General features: G+C 39.6%; 7 non-coding genes across 7 annotated transcripts; 3 read left to right on the forward strand and 4 right to left on the reverse strand.

Moving 5' to 3' along the window:
- Nucleotides 1-7,265: 7,265 nt before the first annotated feature.
- Nucleotides 7,266-7,337, reverse strand: trnaw-cca (transfer RNA tryptophan (anticodon CCA)). The gene has a single exon. It is a non-coding gene; the product is annotated as a tRNA-Trp (tRNA).
- A 1,181-nt stretch (nucleotides 7,338-8,518) lies between these two features.
- trnay-gua (transfer RNA tyrosine (anticodon GUA)) lies at nucleotides 8,519-8,605 on the forward strand. The gene is given in 2 exon segments: nucleotides 8,519-8,555; nucleotides 8,570-8,605. It is a non-coding gene; the product is annotated as a tRNA-Tyr (tRNA).
- Nucleotides 8,606-9,765: 1,160 nt separating this feature from the next.
- On the reverse strand, nucleotides 9,766-9,837 carry trnaw-cca (transfer RNA tryptophan (anticodon CCA)). The gene has a single exon. It is a non-coding gene; the product is annotated as a tRNA-Trp (tRNA).
- A 1,181-nt stretch (nucleotides 9,838-11,018) lies between these two features.
- trnay-gua (transfer RNA tyrosine (anticodon GUA)) lies at nucleotides 11,019-11,105 on the forward strand. The gene is given in 2 exon segments: nucleotides 11,019-11,055; nucleotides 11,070-11,105. It is a non-coding gene; the product is annotated as a tRNA-Tyr (tRNA).
- Nucleotides 11,106-11,622: 517 nt separating this feature from the next.
- trnaw-cca (transfer RNA tryptophan (anticodon CCA)) lies at nucleotides 11,623-11,694 on the reverse strand. The gene has a single exon. It is a non-coding gene; the product is annotated as a tRNA-Trp (tRNA).
- Nucleotides 11,695-12,875: 1,181 nt separating this feature from the next.
- trnay-gua (transfer RNA tyrosine (anticodon GUA)) lies at nucleotides 12,876-12,962 on the forward strand. Its single transcript is given in 2 exon segments — nucleotides 12,876-12,912; nucleotides 12,927-12,962. It is a non-coding gene; the product is annotated as a tRNA-Tyr (tRNA).
- A 517-nt stretch (nucleotides 12,963-13,479) lies between these two features.
- Nucleotides 13,480-13,551, reverse strand: trnaw-cca (transfer RNA tryptophan (anticodon CCA)). Its single transcript has one exon. It is a non-coding gene; the product is annotated as a tRNA-Trp (tRNA).
- Nucleotides 13,552-14,390: the final 839 nt, after the last annotated feature.

Genomic DNA, 14,390 nt, shown 5'->3' on the forward strand with positions numbered 1-14,390 from the left:
CCAGAGTGTTGGGTCTTGCGTCTCTCAACTTTCTCTTCACAATATCCCACAGATTCTCTATGGGGTTCAGGTCAGGAGAGTTGGCAGGCCAATTGAGCACAGTAATACCATGGTCAGTAAACCATTTACCAGTGGTTTTGGCACTGTGAGCAGGTGCCAGGTCGTGCTGAAAAATGAAATCTTCATCTCCATAAAGCTTTTCAGCAGATGGAAGCATGAAGTGCTCCAAAATCTCCTGATAGCTAGCTGCATTGACCCTGCCCTTGATAAAACACAGTGGACCAACACCAGCAGCTGACATGGCACCCCAGACCATCACTGACTGTGGGTACTTGACACTGGACTTCAGGCATTTTGGCATTTCCCTCTCCCCAGTCTTCCTCCAGACTCTGGCACCTTGATTTCCGAATGACATGCAAAATTTGAGCAACAGTCCAGTGCTGATTCTCTGTAGCCCAGGTCAGGCGCTTCTGCCGCTGTTTCTGGTTCAAAAGTGGCTTGACCTGGGGAATGCGGCACCTGTAGCCCATTTCCTACACACGCCTGTACACGGTGGCTCTGGATATTTCTACTCCAGACTCAGTCCACTGCTTCCGCAGGTCCCCCAAGGTCTGGAATCGGTCCTTCTCCACAATCTTCCTCAGGGTCCGGTCACCTCTTCTCGTTGTGCAGCGTTTTCTGCCACACTTTTTCCTTCCCACAGACTTCCCACTGAGGTGCCTTGATACAGCACTCTGGGAACAGCCTATTCGTTCAGAAATTTCTTTCTGTGTCTTACCCTCTTGCTTGAGGGTGTCAATGATGGCCTTCTGGACAGCAGTCAGGTCGGCAGTCTTACCCATGATTGCGGTTTTGAGTAATGAGCCAGGCTGGGAGTTTTTAAAAGCCTCAGGAATCTTTTGCAGGTGTTTAGAGTTAATTAGTTGATTCAGATGATTAGGTTAATAGCTTGTTTAGAGAACCTTTTCATGATATGCTAATTTTTTGAGATAGGAATTTTGGGTTTTCATGAGCTGTATGCCCAAAATCATCAATATTAAAACAATAAAAGGCTTGAACTACTTCAGTTGTGTGTAATGAATCTAAAATATATGAAAGTCTAATGTTTATCAGTACATTACAGAAAATAATGAACTTTATCACAATATGCTAATTTTTGGATAAGGACCTGTATATGTAACATGTTTTGTGTTTAGATCTACATATTCAGAAATAAGGCTAAATGTTCTAAAACTGTTTATTTACATCTTGATTTTTATATCAATATGTTTGGTGAATTAATCCAGAAACACATTTTATGCTAATTAAAAGTCTCTTCCCATTTTAACAACAATCATTCGGTAAAGCTTATCTAGAATATATTTTATTTGAATACGACTTTTGGAAAGTGTAAGACTGACTTATCTTTACTCAAACCATGAGCTAATGCTGTATTCAAGACATAACTAAAGAAGTGATGGAAAGTGTTTCCGTGATTTGTAACATGTTGTCACTGATGGATTTGCTGGTGTTTTTACTATCTGCATTTGTTGTAGTATGGTAAGCTCTCGGCCGCTGTATTTGGGTGTTTTAGAGGAGGCACAGTTTTGGAGAGTGCTCTGAAGGATGGCAGGTCTTGTGTTTTAAACAAGGGGGGGGGGGTACATCGATCGCGGGTTCATACAGTATAATACATTCTGTTTACAAGAGCAACAAGATTTGAAGCTCATGGCAGACGCCCAAGAGATTCGCGCTGTGATTGGCTAAATGTTACTTCACTCAAATCTAAGTAACAAATCAGAGACCAGGGGCGGAAATATTGGCGCTAGGTCAAAAAAAAGTGCGGGGGACAGAATCACCTGTTTCTAAAAGTGAAACCGTCCCCCCCGGTTGCTACGCCCCTGTCGCCAGGCATTTACATCAGTAATGCGCGGGTTGATCCAAAATCCAAAACAGTTACCCGCAGTTACGAGTCATACAAAATAATGGTTGTTTGAAATAAAGATGACAATTAAACCTTTGTAGTTTGTATAGTACTAGACTATTTCTATGAAATACATAGACCTACACTTTATTAGCTGAATAATATTTACCTTTTGAATGTTGAGCGCTATTAACTGTTGAATAAATGCTGACGCGGGACAAAATGCCCGATTTCCCAACACGTTGAACTGATCAATGCCATTGTACCATTTTAATAGGCTACTTTTAAACGCATATAGTAATGTCAGTTTTATGTATTTTCTGAGAGGGGGTGGGATTTTTGTTTGGAAAGTCGCAGGAGAGACGCACACTTCGATTAGACTGATAAACACATGCAGCATCTTAAATTGTTAAGAAAATGGTATTCCTAATAAATGTCTCGAATATTTTGATTATGTCCAATGCTTCTCTTTCTTTTTGGAATTATTAGACACATTTCACTATGTCTTTTCAAATGCCTAGGTCTGTTTAATTTCCTTAATTATAAAATTTCTAGCACTATTTTAAACGTTTATTCAAGCAATAACATATAAATGATCTCATGTATATGCTTGTTTAAAACCAGGGATTAAAAACGAATTCCAAGTAAAAACTGTATTTTTTCTTTACATTTCCAGAGAGCGAAACGAACGAAATTAAACATTACTTAATAAATTCAAGGCACTATAATTTCCTTATTCATTTGATACAACTATTATAGCTATACAATTAATATATATAAAATAATGTTATTTTGTCATATTCATAATTCCTGAATTTATCTATAAAAACTTCGTTTTGAATTGCATTCATTATGTTTGTATAAGAAAATTCGTTAACCTAGCCTATTAAGTTGATTTAATATTCTTGATAATTTTGAAAAGAAGTTAAAAGTTAAGAAAAAAGGAATAAGCTTGTAGTCATATATATATATATATAGGCCTATATATATATATATATATATATTATTTATGGCTATAGGCTAATCTTTTTCTAAACTCTTATTACACTGTAGATCGAAATAAAATAATTCTTGATCATATTTAATCGTGTAGAATCACTGACATAAAGGAAAGACAAAATAAATCACAACAAGAACAATCTGTATTTTTCTTTTAATCAAGAACATTTATTTTGACAAAATTACCTAATTAATGCCAAATGATGTTTGACAGTGAACGCATCTCCACCGCATATAGCCGCATATAATCACTGGTGTCAGTCGCAAATATTAGACAGGAAGCGGGTCGGGTACAATAGTTTCTTTCTTTCTTTCTTTTTTTTTTTTTTGCGGTCCGAGTTGCGTTAGTTGAAAACGTCGGTCGGATTAGGGTTGTTTATACATTGACCCGCGCATCACTGATTTACATTAGTTAACAACATTTATTGTGATCTTAAAATTATATTTAAAGGAAAATAAAATTTCACTCCTCAGGGGCCCTCCCCCCACTTGGGGCCCTGGTAATTTAGTCCCCCTTTTCACCCAACTACGACGTCCCTGGAATTGTAGCCATTTCGACCACTGGATGTATTACTCTCCATTATACATAAATTAATTTATCTTCTAGGTTCTACAGTAAAGTATTACTTTAGAAATCCATGCGTATTCTTTAAAACAAGTTGTGCACTATATAGTATATCAATAATAAACCTGTTCGTATGAGCGGAGCAGCGGTGGAAGGCGCTTGCTGATGCCTCGAAGTCATGGCTGTCTGTAGTATCCTTAGGCTTTCAAGGAGTTCACTGTTTTTCTCTGGGTTATCTTGACCGATTCTTTGGACATTGTTAAGCAATGAGTCAATCACACTCAAATGATAAGAATTACAGTTTCCACGATGAAAATTGCGTTTGATTGATAAAACTTTTCTTCTCACTGCATTGACTACGGCTAGTGCTTCCATTTCGTAAATGGGTATTCAACGTAAAAGACGATATTCTGCCTTCTACTGGACTGGACGGTTTAGTTAAAAACTCAGCACGCAGTCTACACATAGTATTTCCGGTAAAATCGAGGGCTCAAAAATTTATCCAGTAAAAAAAAAAAAAAAAAAAAAGGCGACATTTTATGAATCTGTGTTTTAAATTAATCTTTCATTTATGACAGGGTTGGGCTCCCACCTACTGGCGGTTTTAGACAGCCATGATTCCAGGACAATAGCATACTCAGCAAAATATATCTCTTAATTGCTTATCGATTAAACATAATATCGCAAATGTATTTCCCAATGTTTGACTAAAATAATAATAATGATAATAACAACAACACATTTTATCAACTAGTGTCAACTAGCCTATTAGCCTATATATGTAGCTCAAAAATTTGCATGCATGTTACAGTGCATAATAAACACCAAAATTATATGAAATTTTGTCTGGTAAACTTGATCATACCAGACATTTTGACCGACATTAACTTTTTTAGAGTAAATGTTCACTCTAAAAAAGTTAATGTCGGTCAAAATGTCTGGTATGTGTGCTGGTTCGATTCCGGCTCGAAGGAGCTGGCTTTTGAATTCGGCACGTAGATGTTTCCACGATTTCTTCAGAGATTGCAGGGCAAGATATGCAAAAGTAACACGTCAAGAGGCAGATCTGTCACAGTACACTATGGCTGCGTTCGAAACCGCATACTCAATGAGTAGGTACTTAATTTCAATAAGTACTTACTTAACGAGCGCTAAAAGAGTACGTACTCTACAGCCAAATCTCGTTGAGTATGGATGTGATCTGCACGTCTTCCGCCATGTTGACGTTATCATGTGACCAACGACGTTATAACAAGTGCAACAACTTAACATATAGCGAGGTTTAATTCATCTTTCTATAAATATTTTGATATTGATGAAATTTGTTCATTTTGTGGTCATGTTGAAGAAACAGCTGTTCTTTTATTGTGATTGTAGTAGATACGTTTTGGGTTCATTTAGGTTTTTGTATTTTTTAATTCTTAAAGAAATAATTTTTGTCAGGAAAACCCAAATTCTTAATTTTTTGAATAAGTTATTTCTTTTGTTTTGTATTCAAAATTGTTTATCCATACGCAAAGCTAGCTTAAATTCTTGTTAAATTTCTCTTTTCATCCCTGAGGCTTATCAATAACAAAAACAAATCCAATTTTTGATAAACGATGATGTGAATATTTTGATTATTCAGAGATATTTAATCATATTTCCCTGTGTATATAATTGCATACTATGATGTAAGCAAGCCTAATAGCTATGTTTTTAGTTTTTCTCATTATGATTGTTCATTGTTAAAGATAAATACCATCTTTCCCTGAGCCTGTAATTGTAAGTTAGGTAGTATTAGTAATAAAATGAAAATAAGCACAACAGGTGCTCAAACACCTCATAGCATCAGTAACACAACAACCCCACCTAGTACATCTTCCTCCATGTTTGCAATATCTGCACAAAGGAGACGTGGATCAGCTGCTTGAAGATCTTGTGTTTGGAGGTGTTTTTTGAGGATTTTACACTCAAAAAATGTAAGTATTACTGCTTAGAAATTAAGATTACCTCAGAATGCACTGATCAATAATAATGATAAATGCTGACCTATAATTAATTATATTTTTTAGTAAAACAAGCATGTTTTTTTTTTAAATCAAGTAATTAATTAATGCATATGTTAATGAAACTTATATTTTATTTACTGATAACAACATGGATATATGAGTAAAATAATAAAATAACCATGAACATAAATAAAGACACATGGAACAAAGCTTTATTCAGACATATTGGTATTTTAGTCTTTCTCTAGATGCTCTCGCCGGCTCTTTGGTCTCTGAGGATGAAGAGACCACAGCAACATCTGGTCCAGATGAGACAAAGAGCAGGTGGAGTGATGGAGGGTCTCATCGATGGCCCTTGACCATTTACAGGATGCTGCTGTGGATTTCTCTTTTCTCACTGCACACACCAGTCTGCAGCAGACATTTCAGATCATACAAAGATGCACAAATACAATACAAAAGTTGTCATTTTAACAGCACAATTTCATTAGATCTCTGTATTAGAAGTAACAAAATTACCAAACTTTATATTAAGTTACAGATTTAACTTTTTTTCCCCACAAATGCTGCTGTCACCTTTCCTTTCAGGTCCTGCTCCACCGCAAAAGATAACTCATGAAATAGATAACTCATGTTTACTTGTTTACTAACTATATTTTTATTTACATTACATTAATCTAAAGCAGTGTTGACAACAGAGAATTCTACATAAACTCACACAACGTCCATCACTCATTTAGATGTCTGTTTCGTGTTGTGCTGTGCTCATTTAATTCTCTCAGAACATGTTCCTTTCAGTTGTTAAACATTTAGTAATCATCTTTAAGATGCTACGGTCGCTATACGTAATAAAACGTGTTTTACAGCGAAATCACAAATATACTTTAACGTTACACGTATTGACACCTTATGCAAATCAGCAGTTTACGATACAGTAGCTCAACAAATACGATTTTAAGACAGGGAACCGTGTTTTGGTTTGTAATACTCACATTTGTAAACACTCTCGTTGCGGTTCCCAATCACGTTCGATGATGACGTTTTAGCCTCCTGTGGCCTCCTGGGATTGAAAAGTGTGCATCAGATGAACACTTCAGAATCTGGGCTGAAGCAGTAGGACATCCGGGGATTTCTCGGCTACTCTTTTATGAATACTGAGGTTTCGAACGTACTTCTTTCTTCACGTACTCTTTTTTCCTACTATAAAGTAGGTAAGTAGGCATATTCGAACGCACTTTAAGTAGACGTTCGTCCGAATCTTGCGAGAATTAGTGCACTCGCCTACTGATTCTCGCCTACTCTTTTATGAATACTGAACATTCAAACATACTTTTTTGCTCGCCTACTGCTTTTTGCCTACTATATAGTATGGAAGTATGCGGTTTCGAACGCAGCCAATGACAGGAATGGTTATTACATGAGATCTCAGGCTTAATAAAAATAACAGGTCAAGATACAAATCTATCACAGTACACTGGTGATTTTCAATCCTGATCCTGGGGACCCCCTGCTCTGGGCTGTGTTTCCCAAAAGCGTTGCAATCCTTCATACAACGTAGACGCATTGAAACCAATAGAGATGCAAACAACTTAGGCTTACGATGACTCTGGAAGACGCGGCCCTGCATTTTTGTCTGTCTCCTTTTTCTGACACACCCAGATGAGCTCATGGAGCTCTCTCCTAACTAGCTAATGATCTTAATCAGGTGTGTTCAATAAGGGAGACATACAGAGCGATGGGATTGGAAACCACTGCAGCACACAACGACAGGACTTCTTTTCACATTAGAAGTCAACAAGAAATCACGTGACCCCGACGTGATTTGAACACGCAACCTTCTGATCTGGAGTCAGACGCGCTACCGTTGCGCCACGAGGTCCTGAACCCAGAGGTGATGTATTTTGCTTAACCCCCTTGACACAGAATGCAAATCAGTAAATATACGGTGCTCAAGGAACACTCTTGATGTTGGACTTTATACTCAGGAGATCAAAAACAGATCGTCTGACCTCAAGGTGATTTGGAGCCAGACACTCTACCGTTGCACTACAAGATAGCGGAAAAATTATTTAGTGTTTCATGCTAAAGCACTTTGATAAACTATGCAAATCCGCTAGTCTTTACACTCACAAAGTCAAGAACAGTTCGCTTGAACTCAACTTAATTGGAACACGCAACCTCCCGATCCGGGGTCAGGCGCACTCTGTCGCGGCCACGAGGTCGAGAAAACAAGTCGGCGTTCCTTGCTTAATTGCTTTGATTCAATTTGCAAATCAGTCACGGTAAAGGGCTGTAGACTTTATACTATGGATGTCAAGAAGAGATCAACTGATGTGATTGGAACCTGCAACCGTCTGATCTGGATTCAGCCAAGCTACCGTTGTACCCCAACAGTGTTGCCAGACGTACGATAATTATCGTATTTGTACCATAATTTTGACCTCTGTACGATGTACGATCAATAATACCACAATGTACGATAATTTCTGAATTTTGTGACACCATGGTCGTTGTAATTATAGAGCTTCTATTCTCAAAGATGTAGTTGTGTGGATCCTACGTCTACCTTCATGATTGTGAGGAGACGTGAACGTGGTGTTACGCATCCAATCTTACGTCTTCTCAACCAATCATCGTGGAGAATGGCTCTCTCTCACGAGCACAAGTTAACGTTCCTGTCGCACTTAGGTCAGTTGTTTCAAAACTTAGGTTGTTAGTTTAAAAATAAAGTATAGAAATTGAGTGCTGAAAAGGATAAATAGCTGTAACATCTAGATAAATAGCTGTATTTTGAACGTTTGACTCGGGTAAGATAATTAGTTTTTATCATTACAATAAGGTATAGAAAATGAGTGCTGAAAAGGACAATAGCTGTAACATCTAGATAAATAGCCGATCTTTATTTTGAACGTTTGACTTAAATATGATAATTTTCTCCCAAATACGATAATTTTGAGCTTCTGGTACGATACTTGGACATTTCCAATCTGGCAACACTGTACCCCAAGACACCACAAACCTATCTGGTGTTTCCTGCTTAAGCCACCTTTTGTCATCCTGCCTTCGATAGCTCAGCTGGTAGAGCGGAGGACTGTAGATGATACATTGGCTATCCTTAGGTCGCTGGTTCGATTCCGGCTCGAAGGAGCTGGCTTTTGAATTCGGCACGTAGATGTTTCCACGATTTCTTCAGAGATTGCAGGGCAAGATATGCAAAAGCAACACGTCAAGAGGCAGATCTGTCACAGTACACAATGACAGGAATGGTTATTACATGAGATCTCAGGCTTAATAAAAATAACAGGTCAAGATACAAATCTATCACAGTACACTGGTGATTTTCAATCCTGATCCTGGGGACCCCCTGCTCTGGGCTGTGTTTCCCAAAAGCGTTGCAATCCTTCATACAACGTAGACGCATTGAAACCAATAGAGTTGCAATCAACTAAGGCCCAGTTTACACGAAGCGAAAACGCAGATATTTCCCTGCGGTTTGGCCTCTCATTTACACGAAAACCCCGTTTTTATCACAGAAAACGATTATTTCTAAAAACTCCGGCCAAAGTGGATAAATTAGAAAACGCCGTTTTCACGTTGTAGTGTGGACAGTGAAAACGCTTTTGAAAACGATGACGCATATTTATAGTCATGTGACGCATATTGTACCAATAGATATCTATGTTTAATTGTGCCTGTGCTATTCACACACTGCTGCTAAAGAGATTTACCTTGTACACTCTTCAAATTACAGTCCTAAAATGATGACGGAAAATTTACTCACAGTTGCTGTCCTGCAAAACATGACAACTGCTTTTCAGATAAAATATGAATCAGCGCGATATAGACGTGTCAGTGGATGATGAGATATTTCCGTAAATTATCCCGCCAGAAGAATTGCGTGAAAACTTATTACGTCTGTATAATTTTGGAGGCTTTACGCATGCGCAGTAAGGCGAATTTGATGTTTTCCTACGTTTCAGTGTGGATGAGAAACTTCTGGAAAACGCTTGGAAACGCTAGTGTGGACGGAGAGCGTTTTAAAATGAAAACTCAGTTTTCAAGTGTATCCGGATTAATGTAAACGTAGCCTTAGGCTTACGATGACTCTGGAAGACGCGGCCCTGCATTTTTGTCTGTCTCCTTTTTCTGACACACCCAGATGAGCTCATGGAGCTCTCTCCTAACTAGCTAATGATCTTAATCAGGTGTGTTCAATAAGGGAGACATACAGAGCGGTGGGATTGGAAACCACTGCAGCACACAACGACAGGACTTCTTTTCACATTAGAAGTCAACAAGAAATCACGTGACCCCGACGTGATTTGAACACGCAACCTTCTGATCTGGAGTCAGACGCGCTACCGTTGCGCCACGAGGTCCTGAACCCAGAGGTGATGTATTTTGCTTAACCCCCTTGACACAGAATGCAAATCAGTAAATATACGGTGCTCAAGGAACACTCTTGATGTTGGACTTTATACTCAGGAGATCAAAAACAGATCGTCTGACCTCAAGGTGATTTGGAGCCAGACACTCTACCGTTGCACTACAAGATAGCGGAAAAATTATTTAGTGTTTCATGCTAAAGCACTTTGATAAACTATGCAAATCCGCTAGTCTTTACACTCACAAAGTCAAGAACAGTTCGCTTGACCTCAACTTAATTGGAACACGCAACCTCCCGATCCGGGGTCAGGCGCACTCTGTCGCGGCCACGAGGTCGAGAAAACAAGTCGGCGTTCCTTGCTTAATTGCTTTGATTCAATTTGCAAATCAGTCACGGTAAAGGGCTGTAGACTTTATACTATGGATGTCAAGAAGAGATCAACTGATGTGATTGGAACCTGCAACCGTCTGATCTGGATTCAGCCAAGCTACCGTTGTACCCCAACAGTGTTGCCAGACGTACGATAATTATCGTATTTGTACCATAATTTTGACCTCTGTACGATGTACGATCAATAATACCACAATGTACGATAATTTCTGAATTTTGTGACACCATGGTCGTTGTAATTATAGAGCTTCTATTCTCAAAGATGTAGTTGTGTGGATCCTACGTCTACCTTCATGATTGTGAGGAGACGTGAACGTGGTGTTACGCATCCAATCTTACGTCTTCTCAACCAATCATCGTGGAGAATGGCTCTCTCTCACGAGCACAAGTTAACGTTCCTGTCGCACTTAGGTCAGTTGTTTCAAAACTGAGTTTGTTAGTTTAAAAATAAAGTATAGAAATTGAGTGCTGAAAAGGATAAATAGCTGTAACATCTAGATAAATAGCTGTATTTTGAACGTTTGACTCGGGTAAGATAATTAGTTTTTATCATTACAATAAGGTATAGAAAATGAGTGCTGAAAAGGACAATAGCTGTAACATCTAGATAAATAGCCGATCTTTATTTTGAACGTTTGACTTAAATATGATAATTTTCTCCCAAATACGATAATTTTGAGCTTCTGGTACGATACTTGGACATTTCCAATCTGGCAACACTGTACCCCAAGACACCACAAACCTATCTGGTGTTTCCTGCTTAAGCCACCTTTTGTCATCCTGCCTTCGATAGCTCAGCTGGTAGAGCGGAGGACTGTAGATGATACATTGGCTATCCTTAGGTCGCTGGTTCGATTCCGGCTCGAAGGAGCTGGCTTTTGAATTCGGCACGTAGATGTTTCCACGATTTCTTCAGAGATTCCAGGGCAAGATATGCAAAAGTAACACGTCAAGAGGCAGATCTGTCACAGTACACAATGACAGGAATGGTTATTACATGAGATCTCAGGCTTAATAAAAATAACAGGTCAAGATACAAATCTATCACAGTACACTGGTGATTTTCAATCCTGATCCTGGGGACCCCCTGCTCTGGGCTGTGTTTCCCAAAAGCGTTGCAATCCTTCATACAACGTAGACGCATTGAAACCACTAGAGTTGCAATCAACTTAGGCTTACGATGACTCTGGAAGACGCGGCCCTGCATTTTTGTCTGTCTCCTTTTTCTGACACACCAAGATGAGCTCATGGAGCTCTCTCCTAACTAGCTAATGATCTTAATCAGGTGTGTTCAATAAGGGAGACATACAGAGCGGTGGGATTGGAAACCACTGCAGCACACAACGACAGGACTTCTTTTCACATTAGAAGTCAACAAGAAATCACGTGACCCCGACGTGATTTGAACACGCAACCTTCTGATCTGGAGTCAGACGCGCTACCGTTGCGCCACGAGGTCCTGAACCCAGATGTGATGTATTTTGCTTAACCCCCTTGACACAGAATGCAAATCAGTAAATATACGGTGCTCAAGGAACACTCTTGATGTTGGACTTTATACTCAGGAGATCAAAAACAGATCGTCTGACCTCAAGGTGATTTGGAGCCAGACACTCTACCGTTGCACTACAAGATAGCGGAAAAATTATTTAGTGTTTCATGCTAAAGCACTTTGATAAACTATGCAAATCCGCTAGTCTTTACACTCACAAAGTCAAGAACAGTTCGCTTGACCTCAACTTAATTGGAACACGCAACCTCCCGATCCGGGGTCAGGCGCACTCTGTCGCGGCCACGAGGTCGAGAAAACAAGTCGGCGTTCCTTGCTTAATTGCTTTGATTCAATTTGCAAATCAGTCACGGTAAAGGGCTGTAGACTTTATACTATGGATGTCAAGAAGAGATCAACTGATGTGATTGGAACCTGCAACCGTCTGATCTGGATTCAGCCAAGCTACCGTTGTACCCCAACAGTGTTGCCAGACGTACGATAATTATCGTATTTGTACCATAATTTTGACCTCTGTACGATGTACGATTAATAATACCACAATGTACGATAATTTCTGAATTTTGTGACACCATGGTCGTTGTAATTATAGAGCTTCTATTCTCAAAGATGTAGTTGTGTGGATCCTACGTCTACCTTCATGATTGTGAGGAGACGTGAACGTGGTGTTACGCATCCAATCTTACGTCTTCTCAACCAATCATCGTGGAGAATGGCTCTCTCTCACGAGCACAAGTTAACGTTCCTGTCGCACTTAGGTCAGTTGTTTCAAAACTGAGTTTGTTAGTTTAAAAATAAAGTATAGAAATTGAGTGCTGAAAAGGATAAATAGCTGTAACATCTAGATAAATAGCTGTATTTTGAACGTTTGACTCGGGTAAGATAATTAGTTTTTATCATTACAATAAGGTATAGAAAATGAGTGCTGAAAAGGACAATAGCTGTAACATCTAGATAAATAGCCGATCTTTATTTTGAACGTTTGACTTAAATATGATCATTTTCTCCCAAATACGATAATTTTGAGCTTCTGGTACGATACTTGGACATTTCCAATCTGGCAACACTGTACCCCAAGACACCACAAACCTATCTGGTGTTTCCTGCTTAAGCCACCTTTTGTCATCCTGCCTTCGATAGCTCAGCTGGTAGAGCGGAGGACTGTAGATGATACATTGGCTATCCTTAGGTCGCTGGTTCGATTCCGGCTCGAAGGAGCTGGCTTTTGAATTCGGCACGTAGATGTTTCCACGATTTCTTCAGAGATTCCAGGGCAAGATATGCAAAAGTAACACGTCAAGAGGCAGATCTGTCACAGTACACAATGACAGGAATGGTTATTACATGAGATCTCAGGCTTAATAAAAATAACAGGTCAAGATACAAATCTATCACAGTACACTGGTGATTTTCAATCCTGATCCTGGGGACCCCCTGCTCTGGGCTGTGTTTCCCAAAAGCGTTGCAATCCTTCATACAACGTAGACGCATTGAAACCACTAGAGTTGCAATCAACTTAGGCTTACGATGACTCTGGAAGACGCGGCCCTGCATTTTTGTCTGTCTCCTTTTTCTGACACACCAAGATGAGCTCATGGAGCTCTCTCCTAACTAGCTAATGATCTTAATCAGGTGTGTTCAATAAGGGAGACATACAGAGCGGTGGGATTGGAAACCACTGCAGCACACAACGACAGGACTTCTTTTCACATTAGAAGTCAACAAGAAATCACGTGACCCCGACGTGATTTGAACACGCAACATTCTGATCTGGAGTCTGACGCGCTACCGTTGCGCCACGAGGTCCTGAACCCAGAGGTGATGTATTTTGCTTAACCCCCTTGACACAGAATGCAAATCAGTAAATATACGGTGCTCAAGGAACACTCTTGATGTTGGACTTTATACTCAGGAGATCAAAAACAGATCGTCTGACCTCAAGGTGATTTGGAGCCAGACACTCTACCGTTGCACTACAAGATAGCGGAAAAATTATTTAGTCTTTCATGCTAAAGCACTTTGATAAACTATGCAAATCCGCTAGTCTTTACACTCACAAAGTCAAGAACAGTTCGCTTGACCTCAACTTAATTGGAACACGCAACCTCCCGATCCGGGGTCAGGCGCACTCTGTCGCGGCCACGAGGTCGAGAAAACAAGTCTGCGTTCCTTGCTTAATTGCTTTGATTCAATTTGCAAATCAGTCACGGTAAAGGGCTGTAGACTTTATACTATGGATGTCAAGAAGAGATCAACTGATGTGATTGGAACCTGCAACCGTCTGATCTGGATTTAGCCAAGCTACCGTTGTACCCCAACAGTGTTGCCAGACGTACGATAATTATCGTATTTGTACCATAATTTTGACCTCTGTACGATGTACGATCAATAATACCACAATGTACGATAATTTCTGAATTTTGTGACACCATGGTCGTTGTAATTATAGAGCTTCTATTCTCAAAGATGTAGTTGTGTGGATCCTACGTCTACCTTCATGATTGTGAGGAGACGTGAACGTGGTGTTACGCATCCAATCTTACGTCTTCTCAACCAATCATCGTGGAGAATGGCTCTCTCTCACGAGCACAAGTTAACGTTCCTGTCGCACTTAGGTCAGTTGTTTCAAAACTGAGGTTGTTAGT

Source organism: Garra rufa, unplaced genomic scaffold (genome assembly GCF_049309525.1).
Source record: "Garra rufa unplaced genomic scaffold, GarRuf1.0 hap1_unplaced_007, whole genome shotgun sequence".
Classification (NCBI taxonomy): domain Eukaryota; kingdom Metazoa; phylum Chordata; class Actinopteri; order Cypriniformes; family Cyprinidae; genus Garra; species Garra rufa.